The 12178-nt window shown below is 43.6% G+C and overlaps 1 long non-coding RNA gene across 1 annotated transcript; it reads left to right on the top strand.

Moving 5' to 3' along the window:
- The first annotated feature begins 1056 nt into the window (after positions 1-1056).
- LOC133046246 (uncharacterized) lies at positions 1057-10478 on the top strand. The gene is made up of 3 exons (XR_009690441.1): positions 1057-1530; positions 2491-2610; positions 9187-10478. It is a non-coding gene; the product is annotated as an uncharacterized LOC133046246 (long non-coding RNA).
- The last annotated feature ends 1700 nt before the right edge of the window (positions 10479-12178 follow it).

Here is a 12178-nt window from a genome sequence, read left to right as displayed (position 1 = left end):
ACTACCCCACCATCACAAACCACACCGGCAGCCTCACAACATCTCACTCTATGACACATCAGATGTGTCAGGCAAACAGTACTATTTAATAGAGAATACAGGGCTATATATTAGGTGTGACTGTTCTCATTCTATTTTCCCTATCTCTGGAAGTCATTTTACACACTAGGAAACTGAGGTTTCACTTGAGTCTGTCCAAAGTCACATAAAAAGTAAAGACGGGGACTGGAAGGCAGGCTGCCATCCCATAGCCCAGGCACTTAACCTCTCCTTGTAGAGGCTGAGGACCTTTCTCCAAAGGGGCAAAGTAACATCCTCCCAGAACAAACCTGTAGGTGGTCTCAGAGCTGGGCAAGAACTGGGGCTCTCTCATTCCAGAACTTTCTCCACCATTCTCTCTCCCTATTTGTTCCCATAGCAACTGGACACAGGCTGTGGGCCTGCTACATCAGGAACTATGTCATATGCTAACAGGAAAAAACAACAACAAAGCAAAAACAAATTGAAAGAAGTTGTGGCTCCTGTCCTCAGCAGCCCCAGAGTCAGACTGCCCTGTGTTAGACTCCTGCCTTTGCTACCAACTAGCTTTGCAAATTTGGACAGACCACTTGACTTCTCTGGACCTCAGTTTCTCTATTTGCAGAATGGGATAATGTTAGTGCCCACTTTAGGAGGTTACTATGAGGATTAAAAAGAAAGATGACTAACGCAAGTTTAAATGGGGTAAGGTGTATACAATGGCTGTACATTCTCTGGATTTTTTAAGCTCTTAGAAAATGGTGGAAGCAACTTAATTTTTGCTAGCATATTAAAATATACATATAGTTATACTCCCATGTTGATATTCAAGTACCAATCTAGATTTACAAAAAGGAATTCTAAAGGAGGAGACTGAGGTGTTAAGTGAAATGGTCTGGATGTTCTCATAATTGAAATATGGATTACCTTGATTCTTGAAAGTTGGATACATAAAATTCGGATAATGATTAATAATAATAAACTTGTAACTCACGAATTCCTAGGTACAAGGATCTTGACATGAGGCACTGTAATCCTTACAACCCTATCATTTAATACATATGAAGAAACCGAAGTTCAGAGAGATGAAGTTGTTACTGAAAATGCAAGACCATGTACCTGATGCACAGTGAGGCCAAACAACACCAAAACTTCAGAGTTGGGAACAGAGAATGGTTTACTGAGGGCCGTGCAAGGAGAACTGGGTAGCGTCTGACTCATTGGAAAAGACCCTGATGCTGCGAAAGATTGAAGGCAGGAAAAGAAGGGGATGACAGAGGATGAGAAGGTTGGATGGCATCACCGACTTGATAGATATGAGGTTGAGCAAGCTCTGAGAGTTGGTGGTGGACAGGGAAGCCTGGTGTGCTGCAGTGCATGGGGTCGCAAAGAGTCGGACACGACTGAGCCACTGAACTGAGCTGAAGAGCAAGGAGATGGGTGGCTCCTGCCTTAAAAACCCCAAAAGCTTTCAGCAAAGCCCTCTTCTAGGAAAAGCGCGAGAGGGGCATGGTGAGTTTTTACAAACTTCTTAGTGTGAGAGCCTTTCCTCTTGAGGTCAGTCACGGTCAGGTCACAAATGATCCCGTAAATCTCCACCAGAAAAATGTTACTCTCTGTTCTGACGAGAAAGGGCAAGGCTCTCAAGGCACAGCTTTCACCCTCTGAGCCTCAGGTCCTGGCTGAGAGGACACAAATCTCAGCTGGTCGCTCCCTCAGGGACCGGTCCCCAGGCCCCGCCAACCTGTCATCACCGAGGGAGCCAGGTGCCCAACCCACCTGGCCCTCAGGCTCCCCAGGGTATTCAGGCTGCCCAAACTGCAGGGGCAGCACCCACAGACCACGTCCCAGACAGGTTGCTGCCATCAGGTTGCAGAGGCAGGGATGGGGGAGAAGTTTGCAGAGGCCTCAAGGCCTGGAACCAGCCAGTAGGTGGACTTGGCGAGGGCTCTGGAAGCCCTGCAGGGCACAACCCTGAACCTGTTCCCTGGGCCGCCCAGCTCACCCACTGGTCCAAGGCCAGATAAGCCAGAGAGCCAGGGAGAAGGCCAGGATCCATCTCTTACCTTCGTTTCCTCAGGACAATAACTCCACTGACCGTTGATAGACAGGCTCACTAACGGTCGCTGTTTGACAGTTACTCACTTGGGGGAGGGGCCCACTGCAGCACCGACCAATGGCTGAGCGGGACCTCTAACGGCCGTTCATTGGCAGTTACTCTCTTGGGGATGAGCCCACTGCAGGTGCCGACCAATGACTGAATGACCATTAATGGTCTTTCGGTAACGGTTTCCTGGTAACCAGGTGCAGGGTAACAGTGGACAGCCATGGCTGGGTTTTAAGGGTTGCGCACAGGCATGGCTGGGAGCCCTCGACAGTGACTTGCCAAAGGCCACACAGCCACAAAGTAGTTGAACCGAGAGTCAATCCACACTTGTCTGACTCTGGCCTATTCTTCCTTTCTCTGTAAAGGCCTCTGGGGATTGCTCAGAGAGCAGTCAAGTGAAAAAAGCTACCATGGAGAATGGAGACCCATGGAGACGACAGATACCATCCAGCTGCTGGATATGGTCTGTGGACAGATTTCAGAAGGTATGTGAACTTGAATGGGAATAAAAATTACATCACCCTTTTCATTACCGTTTACCTGAAGTTTAGCATAGCCTTCCATTTTGAATCTAGGCAATATTCAACAACATTATCAGCAGTGCCTGTAGCTCCTTCATCAGTAAATCGGTTGGCCAACACCCCAGAAGCATGTGCTCTAGCTCCAAGGACAGACTTCTCTCTGCTCTGCTCCACGGCACGCTTCTATCAATAAATGTACTGCTCTGTCTTAACTGCTTGCTCACTTGATCAGCTTTTAACCTTGAATGGAACACCCCTGAGGCCATAAACCCTCTTTGTTCATCTATGAATAATGAATCTTAGCATCTGATCTAGAACGTGGCACAGAAGGGGCTTTAAATGCTTTTTGCCTGTGGCAGGGGAGCAGCCTTTCACTATCTCCTAGGGACCCCACTCCATGCTATTCATGCCCACCCAGGGACCTGCTTCTAACACACAGAACATGGCAAAGGTGATGGATGTCACTTCAGAGAGGTTATAAAAGGCTGTGGCTATTATATGGCACACTCTGGTTCTTGCCCTGATGCAAAGGACCACCTGGCAAGGAATGGAGGGAAGCCTCTGGTCATCAGCCAGCAAGGAGGCTTGCAGTCCAAGAGCCCACAGGGGATACTACCAAAAACCACTAGGTGGCTTGGAGGTGGATCCTGCCCCAGTGAGCCTTCAAGTAACACCACAGACCCTGAGGCAACACGATTATTACAGTGAAAGACACCAAATTGGAGTCTCCAAGTAAGTCATGCCCAGACTGCCAAGCCAAGCCCCAGAAACTGTGACTTAATAAATGTGTGTCATTTTTAAACTGCAAAATGTTTTTTTGTGGGAGAAGGGCACTTTGTTTGATACATAGGAATGAAAAACCAATACGTTGTCTATCAGGATAAAGGAGAAAGAGGAGAAAAGGTGGGAGGGAGAGAAAGTGCAAGGGGGCAGAATTCTCTGTTGCCATCTCCTCTTTGGCCATAATCTGGGGGTCACTCTTTGACACTACAACCCCTTACTCTTGACTCCTTCTTGCCCCCCTCAACACCAGTAACTGTAGCATGACTTTGTCTGTGCCAGTGCCTGCCATAGGAACAATTTGAACTTTCCTGTCATGGTCACATCATGCTCTGTGATTCATTCCAGAATTTTATTGTAACCAAACGCCTCACTTCATCAGGACAGAGGCCAAAATTGGTTAGCGTTCTTTTAATGTTCTTGTAATGACTCCAAGCTTATCCAGTGAATTGCACAAGTCCATTTTGTTAATGTTCACTTGACTTCCGAGGAATTTCCAAGACTCTTGACAGTTAGGACATCTGGCCCATAAAAATCACATAGACATGGTCAGTTGCCTCTGCCAGTTGTCCTCACCCAAGCTCTCAGGACCCCACACCATCTACCTGCTAGAAACATGGATTTACATGCCCCCACTTTCATCCATGCCTGGCCTTTACAAGGCTCCACTTTAAACTCAGGAACCCTAAAGTTATCGTCAGAGGCTCCTGCCTGGCTTCCAAGAGGTTTTTGTTTTTGTTTTTGTTTTCCATCTTTTGGCCCTGCCCCATGACATGTGGGATCTTAGTTCCCTGACCCCTGCTCCCTACATTGGCAATGCAGAATCTTAATCACTGCACAACCAGAGAAGTCCTCCAACAGACTTTTGCTGGGAGTGGAAGTGGCAGCTAAGAGCCCCCCCAAAAAGAACTCTCAGAGCCCCCTTATCCGAGGGGCCCAGCCAAGCCTTCTTTCCGTTGTACAAAACACTCACCCCCAATATGTAGTGGCTTCATTTGTGTTGCCTTATTTCCTCCATTTCCATTTCATGGGAGACCATACTGTAGATTTAATAATAGCTCTTCAATTGGGAAAAATTCTATTATATGAAATGTACACATTGATTTTTTATATCAAACATACTGAGGTATGGTTTACATACCACACCCATTCAAATGCACCCATTCTAATTGTACAATTCAATGAGTTAGACTAAATTTTACCCCTGTGTAACTATGACCACAACGAATATACAGAAACTTTCCATTATCCCCAAAAGTTCCCTCGTGTCTCATCTCAAATAATTCCCACACGTCTTTCCCTGGGCAACCACTGATCTGCTTTCTGTCATTATAGATTAGAGTTGTGTTGTGTAGAGTTTCATATATCTAGAATGACATAATATGTCTGCTTTTGTGTCTGGTTTCTTTCACTCAGCATAAGTCTGAGTTTCCTCTGCAGAGTCAAATTGAATGTATCCAGCTTGACAGTAGTTCATTGCTTTTTAGTGCTGAATAGTATTCCTGCCTACTTGTTTTTTTCTATGCTTTTTTTTTTTTGGCATTTTCCAACTTTATTAAAGAATAATTGACGTGGACTAAACTGTAGCGAAAGTATACCATTTGATCAGTTGTAACATATGCATATATCTATGATACACACCTAGATTTTTTACAAATAAGAATTTTTAAAAACATAGTGCAGCTCAGAATGGTGAAATAATTCCTCTGTTTGAGTCTTCTCTGGGAACCCCAGGTGAATATTTGCCTCTTCTGCTGCTGCTGCCCCTGCTGCTTAGCACTTCAGTTGTTTCCAAGTCTGTGTGACCCTATGGACTGCAGTCTGCCAGGCACTCTGTCCGTGGGATTCTCTAGACAAGAGGACTGCAGTGGGTTACCATGCCCTCCTCCAGGGGATCCTCGTGACCCAGGGACTGAACCCAGGTCTCCTACATTGCAGACAGACTCTTTACCGCTGAGCTACCAGGGAAGCCCAATATTTGCCTCACATTTGGTTAACTAGAGAATCTTTGCTGACTTACAAAAAAGTCTGTTCTAAGGTGATTTTCTGCCTCTGATGAATAACCCTTTAAAAACAGACTTTTTGCTGAAAACAAAACAAACAAAAACCCAACAAAAATAATACTTAATGTTGTCTCACTACATTCAATATCACTATGGCAGAAATCTCAGCTGTAGTTACATAAACCCAAATCAAACCATATCAAAAAATAAAGAGTGGGGACAGAAAGAGATTTGTTACCTTTGTTGGCTAACATAAATGAAATGCCCAGGAACTTCAGGCATAGCTGTATCCAGCAGTTCAGACATCACCTGGAGTCAGTCTATCTTCTTTTTCTTTCTCAGTCCTGCTTTCCTCCCTGTTAGCTTCAGTCTAAATCTGTCATGTTGGCCTGCTGCAGTTCCAGTTTACTTTTTTCTTGAATCACTCATAAAAACAAACTACCTTGGGTATGAGCATTGGAAAAAATTAATGCAGGGAACTGATTACACAGGTGAGGGGATTGCTTAGAAGACAACCTGAGATACTGACTAATCCAGAGATGAGCCACATTAGAAAGGCACTGCCTTTCATATCATAGAGACAAAGAGAACAGCATTTCTTTGTTATTGGAGCCCAGAGGCTGGGTACCAGCCTGCTCGGGCCTGGAGTCAGAGAGGAGATGCCGTTGCTGCTGGAGGCAATGGTTAACACGGGGAGGGAGAGGAAGAACTACCCTGGTCTCTTCCTACTTTCACCCTCAGTCTACCCATGCACGCATGCTAAGTTGCTTGAGTCACATCCGACTCCTTGTGACCCCATGGACTGTGGTTCACCAGTCTTTTCTGTCCATAGGATTCTCCAGGCAAGAATACTGGAGTGGGTTGCCATTCCCTTTTCCAGGGGATCTTCCCAACCCAAGGACCAAACCCATATCTCTTACATCTCCTGCATTGGTCGGCAGCTTCTTTAGCACTGGTGCCATCTGAGAAGCCCAGTGCCTTGCATTGGCCCAGTCCAGCTAGAAGTCAGTTAGCGGGGGGTTGGGGAAACGTAGCCTGCAAGTGGCGGCCCTCTGAAATACAGACAAGAGTAGAGGAAAAGCAAGGAAGCAGGAGACAAGCTCTGAGGGCAAAAGGCCCAGCATAATCTTTATGGAAACTGAGCTTGCTAATATCAGGATGGTCAAAAAGCTTGTCCATGTTTCTGTACCATCTTACAGAAAATACCAAGCAAACTTTCTGGTCAACCCAATAGCTCCAACAGGAGCCTTAGAAAGGTGCTGGATTTGTTCAGGTATGGGTGTCAGGCCCACTTCTAGTGCTAGAGGCAGGGTGGGGGTGGTAGTCAGCCCCACAGACACCAAGAGAAGCAGGACAGCCCCGAAAGCAAAAGCAAGGTACTCTCAGCCTACACGGATGCGGGGTTGGCAAACCCAGATATCCACCACGTGCTGCTCCATGCGTGTGGGTACCCGGGGCTGCACAGTTGCTAATGGCCCAACTTGGGTTAGCTGCACACAGCAGAACTGCAGGTTTGCTGAGATGCCAAACTATGGCCAAGGTCAGGATCTTGCTGATATATTCCCAGTCCCTGGGAAATTAGGAAAGGAAAAGAAAAAAAAAAATCAAGAAAAGTGTTATTTCTGTCCCTTCTAATGAGGCTCCCTCATTCTCAAGCCTGGGTTTTATAGCATGAGACCCAGAGCCTGGGTGGGAAAAGGAAGTGTAGGAAACCAGTCCCAGGAAATGCAAAAGCCACATGTCTAAATAGTCTTCAGTGGCATTTTGCCTTCTAAAGGAGACACTTTGCAACCCAGATGTGGAGGCCGAAGGATTTCCTACGAGTCTTTTATGATCTCTATAAATTTCAAGAGAGAGAATTGGTGAGCAACTGGGCTCTGTCACTGTCAGGGCGCTGATTGAACGTGCCTTTAATGGAGTCTCCAGAAGCCATAAAAATGCATGAAAACAGCCTTCTGGACACAGGCAAGCCTGATGGATGGAGCGGTGACACCCAGTAAAAGCCAAATGGGTTGGGCTTGTACTCACGCCTGAGAAAGAGAATACATCTCAGTCTCTTAGGATAGAACTTGCACTTGGAGAAGCATTAAGAATTCTATGTAAAATTTCTCCCCTGGGAAATGTACACATGCATACACACAATCCAAAATAAACATTGCATGGGGAAGGCTTTTACATAAGAGTATTCCTCAGAAGTTAGAACATTGGGTACTCCAGTGGGTTGAAAAGCACTACTTCCCCCAATTTATATCCACCCAGGACTTTAAAATATGACTCTATTTGGAACTAGGGTCTTTACAGATGCCATTTTACACATTTTAACATGTTTGCCAAATTGAGGCTGCTAATGGCACCTCCAGATGAAATGGGGCTTCCCTGGTAACTCAGCTGGTAAAGAAGCCACCTGCAATGCAGGAGTCTCCGGTTCGATTTCTAGGTCGGGAAGATCTCCCAGAGAAGGGATAGGCTACCCATTCCAATATTCTTTCCTGGAGAATCTCCATGGACAGAGAAGCCTGGCGGGCCACAGTTCGTGGGGTCACAAAGAGTCAGACATGACTGAGTGACTAAGCACAGCAGAACACAGATGAAAGGAGTAGATGATGTAGAACAGGTATCATTGTTATTGTTGTTCAGTCGCTAAGTCATGTCAGACTCTGCGACCCCATGGATTGCAGCATGCCAGGCCTCTCTGTCCCCCACTCTCTCCTGGAGTTTGCCCAAGTTCATGTCCACTGAATCCATAATGCCATCCAAGCCTCTCATCCTCTGTCACCCTCTTCTCTTTCTGCCTTCCATCTTTCTCAGCAACAGGGTCTTTTCCAATGAGTATCATATAATAATGTACAGTGAGTGTTGCCTATTGTTACTACTTAGAAGAGATGGAGGGAAGGAAGAGGGGAATTAATAAAATCTTGCTAATGCTCACTGTGACCCTGAAATCACAGAGCTGCATCCTAAGCTAGTGTAGGAGGGATACCTTCCTTAGCAGACAGGCCACCTTTCTTCTCCATAACCCATCAGTTCTGGTGCCTGAGAGACCCTTAACTGAAATCTCTTGAGAGGGAGAAACCTCCTTCTCTGAGTACAGATGCTTGTGAGGTCCTGCCCTGATGAAGCAGAGCGCCCACCTTGCCCTAGAACCACTCTATCCCAGTCAGATGGTCGCCTGATGGTGCGAGCTGGCTAGGAAGTTTAGGAGCTCAGTTCAACACTCAGATAAGAAAATGCACTGAAGCCCTTTATTCCTGACATGGGCATATGGTAGAAATCATGTGGCATGCACTAAATTATTAGAATACTCATTTATTTTGGAATGTGTATGAAGTAAATGGAACAAAACATGTACCCTTTTCAAAAGAACTCATTCCCTCTGCTAGGGGCAAAATACCTCTTGTGGGAAGGTATTCATTCAAAATAAATTATCTTTGGGGGAAAGCGAATGCTTTTCTAAAGGAAAATGATGTTCTCCATAGATTTCCTAATTCAAGGGCTGTCTGTTATATACATACACATATATGTATTAAATGCCAAGTTGGAAAATCATTAAAAAATCACCATATTTATTAAAAATTGAAAAGGCCTAGGTACTCAAAACAACAATAACTTAGAATTTTTTTCTCACACATAAATAAGAGATATCCAAAGCCAGATACTTTAGAGTTACTATGGAAACTCATGGTGTTATTAACATTAGATAGGCATGCTCCTATCTTCCTGCTTTGCTAAACTCAAAGAGAGTCATTTCTATCCTTAGAGTTACCATATGGTCCAAGATGGCTGCTGGAGCCCCAGCCGCCACATGTGCATTCCAGGCCAGCAACGGATGAAGGAGGGAAAGACAAAGGAGTCCATCTCCCAAGTGCATCAACTTTTTTCACGATTTTTCCCCAAAGTCCTGTACAACATTTCCATAGTCACTCACACTCCCTAACTGTAAGTAAAACTGGAATGTTGTCTTTTTGTTGGGTCCATTACCACCTCAACTAAAATTGAGGTTCTGTTACACTTTAGAGGATTCAGTTCAGTTCAGTTCTGTCATTCAGTCATGTCCAACTCTGTGACCCTATGGACTGTAGCACACCAGGCTTCTCTGTCCATCACCAACTCCCAGAATTTATTCAAATTCATGTCCACTGAGTCGGTGATGCCATCCAACCATCTCATTCTCTGTTGTCCCCTTCTCCTCCCACCTTCAATCTTTCCCAGCATCAGAGTCTTTCCCAATGTCTCAGTTCTTCGCATCCAGTGGCCAAAGTATTGGAGTTTTAGCTTCAGCATCAGTCCTTCCAACGAATATTCAGGACTGATTTCCTTTAGGATGGACTGGTTGGATCTCCTTGCAGTCCAAGGGACTCTCAAGAGTCTTCTCCAACACCACAGTTCAAAAGCATCAATTCTTCGGTGCTCAGCTTTCTTCACAGTCCAACTCTCACATCTATACATGACTACTGGAAAAACCATAGCTTTGACTAGATGGACCTTTGTTGGCAAAGTAATGTCTCTGCTTTTTAATATGCTGTCTAGGTTGGTCATAACTTTTCTTCCAAGGAGTAAATGTCTTTTAATTTCATGGCTGCAGTTACCATCTGCAGTGATTTTGGAGCCCAGAAAAATAAAGTTTGTCTCTGTTTCCCCATCTATTTGCCAAGAAGTGATGGGACCAGATGCCATAATCTTAGTTTAGAGGATTAGTGTTCCTCAAATCACACTTTGGGAAACTGTGGACACTTTCCTATTGGAAAGAATTCTTCATATTGGCACTACTGACATTTTGGGAGGGATAATTCTTAATTGTGGTGCTGTTCTGTGAATTTCAGGATGATTAGCAGCATCCCTAGTCTCTACCCCCTAACAAGTCCTTCCCTATCCTGTTGTGACAATTAAAAATGTCCAAGACATCAGCAAATATCCCCAAGGGCAAAACTATCCTCACATAAAAACTTCCCCATTTATTAATTTACTAACACAAACTCATGGATTCTTAACTATTCCATGTTGTTACACTTGTTTACTATTCAACATTTAAATGATCCCGGATTTGACCAGTGGGAACCCTGTAAAACCTGGCTGCTATGTTCTTTGGACATATCTCCATCAGTCTTTAAGCACTTGATTTCAGAACATTTCATCTGGACAAGTTCTGGAATTGAGAAAATATAGTGACTATTCAAGTGACCAGTGTCTCTTAGGATATGAACACTTAGCCCATTTTTGCTGCCCATTTTGACAACACTTTTCATATTGTTCATGGGGTTCTGAAGGCAAGAATACTGAAGCGGTTTGCCATTCCCTTCTGCAGTGGACCATGTTAACAACACTATTATTTGTTAAAAGGGACAGTATTACTGGTGAGGACTCACTTCAAAAATTGAAATGGCAATAAAAGTTGCTGGTTCTATGAGAACTAAGTTATAGAAAGTACAGCGATAAGAGAATAAACTCTGTATGATTTCAGTGATGAAATTTTTGCACCTTATTGTGTCCCTGGATGTAGTCCAGTGTCTCCTAGTTTATAGTCTATGGTAACTTGAATAAAATTTGTATCCTACTATTGTGTGAAAATTGTATAAATCTTGATTATGTTGAATTGGTTCATGAGGTTTTCAGGTCTACTATATCCTTCTACTTTTCTATATATTAATTCTATTAATTTTTGAGAGTTTGCTATTGAAACTCCAACTAAAAACTTAATTTATCTACATAAAAATATTTTAATATATAGTGGAACTATATGTAACTTTGTTCTGTATTTTCCAAATTTCCTGTAAATGTATTATCATACTTTTATAATTTGGAAAAAAATGGAAATTTATGAAAAGAGTCCATAAATTAAATTTGCTTTTAAAATGTTATGGAGTTAGGTGCAGACAAGATAGCTGCATTATTTTAAACAGAATTTAATCCCCCCACCAACTCCACATTTGTGCACTGATTCAGGAAAACACTGACTGTTGAAAGTCAAATTTAGCATTTTTATAGGTTGTAAAAACCCAGTGGGGATCGTCTTACCAATGCCATTCACTAAAATTTTCTTCATTCAGTCACGTCAGTGTTAAACTGTGGAACTTCTTCGCAGGAAGTGTCAGCCCCAACATATTTCAACATGCCTAAAGAGAGATCTGAGCCTGGAGTGTCTTATTACCCCAGAAAGTAAGGAAGTGATCAAAGATTGGTGGGGACACATCTAGAGAACACAGGAGCCAGAACACTGGCCAAATCCAAGATCATTTGAATGCTAAACAGTCAATAGGTGTAACAGGTAGAATTAAGATGATGAATACAAGTTCATCAAGAATCCATGAACTTGTGTAAGTAAATAAACAAGTGAGAAGGGGAAGATCTCCCTTACAATAATAAAAAAAAAAACAAAAACAAAAAAAAACGAATAATGACATCAAAGGAATGATGAAATTAGAAAATTACTATTTGGCAAACATGGTAATAATAACTGATTCTATCAACAATCATCATCAGATGCTGAAATTAGTTTCAGCATAAAAACTTTTCCAGGTAAATGTTGGAGGAGGAACAGTATTTACAAAGTCCCAAAGTCTCTTATCACAACATAATGAATGACAAAAGGTAAAACGGGCCTTTCCAGTGGAGAAGCCTGGCAGAGAGCTTCTTAACCAAGTGATCAAGGCTAACATGACCAGGAACAGGCAAGGGCAAGTGCATCTGGATCTGACATACTAGGAGGACATGGTATTATTTCAGTGGTATCCCTGCCAAAGGTGCATAACCTG

The sequence above is a fragment of the Dama dama genome, chromosome 24 (assembly GCF_033118175.1).
Source record: "Dama dama isolate Ldn47 chromosome 24, ASM3311817v1, whole genome shotgun sequence".
In the NCBI taxonomy this organism is placed as follows: domain Eukaryota; kingdom Metazoa; phylum Chordata; class Mammalia; order Artiodactyla; family Cervidae; genus Dama; species Dama dama.
This window is presented reverse-complemented; position numbering and strand designations above follow the sequence as displayed.